This window comes from Mus musculus, chromosome 17 (genome assembly GCF_000001635.26).
Source record: "Mus musculus strain C57BL/6J chromosome 17, GRCm38.p6 C57BL/6J".
Lineage (NCBI taxonomy): Eukaryota > Metazoa > Chordata > Mammalia > Rodentia > Muridae > Mus > Mus musculus.
This window is the reverse complement of record NC_000083.6, coordinates 59,222,633-59,226,307: the sequence shown is the minus strand read 5'-3', so window position 1 is coordinate 59,226,307 and position 3,675 is coordinate 59,222,633. Positions and strand designations below refer to the sequence as shown.

At 43.9% G+C, this 3,675-nt stretch overlaps 1 pseudogene; it reads left to right on the top strand.

The window, feature by feature from the left end:
* Positions 1–464: 464 nt before the first annotated feature.
* On the top strand, positions 465–585 carry Gm23769 (annotated as a pseudogene).
* Positions 586–3,675: the final 3,090 nt, after the last annotated feature.

The window sequence follows — 3,675 nt, the reverse complement described above, 5'->3', positions numbered from 1 at the left end:
GATGCACTTTAGCATCTTCATTGTAGTTTGTAAGGACTTCTTCACTAATCTGCTGGAATGGGTGGTGGTTGTTGTTGTTGTTGTAGTTGTTGTTGTTGTTGTTGCTTTGTTTGGATTAGGGATAGTTTGTCACAGAAAACATCAATGTTTCTTATTCTCAGTTATGGGTTTGCAGCCCATAAAAGAAGCTTCCCTGGGCAGCATGGATTATGGCCTCGTTTCTGGCTTACTTTTTTTTTTTTTTTTTTTTACAGTGAATTTAGCTACATCAATGTAGCTATGTACCAATATGGGTTATCTTGAATTTAAGGCAGTTCCTAAATTCAAAATCTGTCTGTGCTTTTCATATATAAAGGCATCTGTCATTGAATAAGGAACATCCAAGAAGCTGGAGAACATCTATTAAGCACGATGGAAGGTGTGAAAAGGAGAAAGAAAGAGAAAATTAAGAAAACTAAAATGTGCCTGCCCCTAGGGGCATTTCAGGTGTGGCTGCTGTGTCACATGGGCATCAGTAGGTGGCAGAGAGGACAGGGGCTATGTCTATGCTCTGAACTATGAACATCTGATTAGTAGGCTAACATTCCTGAAGAAAGTGAGCCTGAGATGACCAGCAGTCTAATGCTAGGCAGCCCAGGATAGGCTCCCAGGACAGGGAGCAAGCCAGAAACTAGCAGAACACCTCTGGGACTGCAGCCCAGAGCAGGAGTGAGCTCTAGTCAGACAATCCTCACAAAGGGCCTCTTAGGTGGTCTGAGCAAAGCACCAGCCTGAGATGAGTATCAGTCGTGTGCCCGCATAGGTGTGGAAGCAGACCACGCCTGAGATGATTCCTGCCCAGGGCTATAATTCACAGGCAGGGAATAGCCATCCTGGGACAAATTTTGAGATAACCCCAGACATTCAGAGACCGTAGGTGACACAAGAGGAGCAAGTCAGTAGTAGAGATATGAGAGAGGAAGAGCAACAGAAGGATGTAGGTGAGCACAATGAAGAGAGGCAGAACTGGAGACATGGTGGTAGTAAGGAACAGCTTGATATGAGGAGCCAGTGATGTAACTGGGGGCCATGTCTGATTCCATGGCCCTGCAACAGCAGCAGTGGTCTAGAACCATTAAAAGCAGGTGAATGTCCCTGGTCAGGATTGTTGCATGGGGATATGTTGATGTCTGAGGGTTGGACAGGACCAACCCTACTCCTCACCTAGGCTGGCCCTGGAGGTATGAGATCAAGGGAGATGACCCTGCCATTAGCAGAAGCAGTATTTAGGAGAGTGTCCTTCCACTCTCTCATCCCCTTCCCATCCTGACATTCCCCTCCCCAGTTGTGAAAGTTGCAGGTAAGCCCTTGAGATACAAGTGTGAGAGACTTGAATAAGGAAGAGATATCCTCCTCCCCCTATACCCTTCCCTATCTGCAGCAGACAGAGACTTGGCCTTGGGGTGGAGGCAACAAGAGACCTGGCCCTGCCCCAATGAGCAGCAGCAGCACTTGGTAGTACCACTCTGGAGCACCTCTGCACCTCACAGGGGCAGCACAGTAGAGCTGGTCCTGGATGCAGGCTTTGCATATCAGCCATCCGCACGAGGGCATGAGAGCAGAGCAGCCAGCGGGCTTACCAGCTCAGCTACCGCTCAGGCCTAGATCCAGGCCTTTGAATTGGCCCACTCTATCATCTACCACCATCCCCATCGATAAACTGCTGAAATAAATGAAGGGGCTGGTCCAACAGATCCAAAATTACAGGATCTCCATGACACAGGGTGATGACAGGGTATCTGAGAGGAGACCAAGTGAGGTTCCAGTATTGATAAAGCAGCAGAAGCCAGAGGCCACGACAAAGTTTTCTTTTTTTTTTTTTTTCTTTGTTGTGGCAGGGGAGAGATTGAAAGGGTGGAGGATATATGTAAGGGAAAGTGGAGATGCATGGAACTGGGATTCACGATGTGAAATTCACAAACAATAAACAGCTCTTTTAAAATTACTTTTTATTAGATAGTTTCCTTATTTACATTTCAAATATTATTCCCTTTCCTGGTTTCCCCTCTGAAAATCCCCTATTCCTTCTTCCCTCCCCCTGCTCATCAACCCACCCACTCCCACTTCCTGGCCCTGGCATTCTCTTACACAGGGGCATCTATCAAGCCTTCCCATGACCAAGGACCTCTCCTCACATTGATGTCCAACAAGGCCATCCTCTGCTATATATGTGGCTGGAGCCATGGTCCCTCCATGCGTACTCTTTGGTTGGTGTTTTAGTCCCTGGGAGTTCTGGGGAGACTGGTTGGTTCATATTGTTGTTTCCCCTATGGGGCTGCAAACAGTTCTTTTAAAAAGAGAGAAAAAATAGAAAACCAAAATGAAAAATTGTCTTCAGAGGAGATACCCAATTCCTGGAAGAGAAAAAGCCATCCAGCTGCAGAACACACTCCTACTGAGGTCTGAAAGGGGGTGAGTTATGAGAGGATAATGCTGAACTCATTTGGCAAGTGAACATACTACCACAACTCCATTGTTCAGCTGAGCCAGCCTGGAAATTCATGCAAAAGCACGGGGTTGGATGGTATTCAGGACTTTATTCTGAAGCTTTTCCTTATTGGATCGTTGATAAACTTTAAATGAACGGAAACATGAGCATTTCAAAAGTCACTGTGGACCCCCCCTCTACCGAGTGCACACTTGGACCCCTTTTGCTAAGCAATTTCACCCTGAATTCTGGTCAAAGTTTCTTTCCTGGCTTTTAATTGACTTTGCAAATCTTCTCTAAGGAATGCTTAACGTTGCCTACAAGGACACTAAACTGTTTCTGAGCATCTTATTAGAGCTATGCGATATGTGATTTCCAGTCAAATAAAATTGATAAGACAAAGGCACTCACCACAGCAGATGAGGAGGGGAAGATGTCATTATAGAGAGATTGGGAATTTGTGCCAGTTTTATTGTGAGGTCAGGCCAAAATACATGAGTATTTCTCTTTCCCTCGTCAATACCTAGCCTTGAAAACAGCAGAAACAAAAACCTTGGCTTGTCCAGATTCATAATAGCTATAGATTTAGAACTACAATGAACAGTAGGATGTGGTGGTGCATGACTGCAAACTCTGTATTTGATGAAGTAGGAGCATGAGAAAGTTAAGGTTATCTCAGCCATATGACAAGTTCCAACTCAGGTTACATGAGGCCTGTAAATAGTAACAGCAATAATGAATACATAAAATACTTTTTTCTTTTTAATAAGTAAAATAGCTTTTTGTCATTTTACTGTCTAAATGTAACTCAAAAGTAGCACATCTTATTGTCTACAGTAAGAAACTGTAAAGTGTGTTTGTTTTGTTTTCTTGGTAGGTTAGTTGTTGGTTAGTTGGTTGCTGTGGTTGGTTAGTTGTTGTTGATGTTGGTTAGTTAGTTGTTGTTGATTAGATTGTCTTCATTCTGTAACACTGCTTGTCCCCAACCTCTCTATCTCTGCAGCCCAATTTGACCACAAGCTCATGACAATTCTTCTGCCTCTACCTTCTTAGTGCTAGAATTATAGCCACATGCCATGAATCCTGATTCAAAATGTTACTTTAACTAGGAATGGGAAAATTTGATTTAACAGAAGAAAAGCTGTATGAATCAAAGTTATAGAACAATGCAACAAATAACTACATCAGTGTGGGCACAATGCATAACA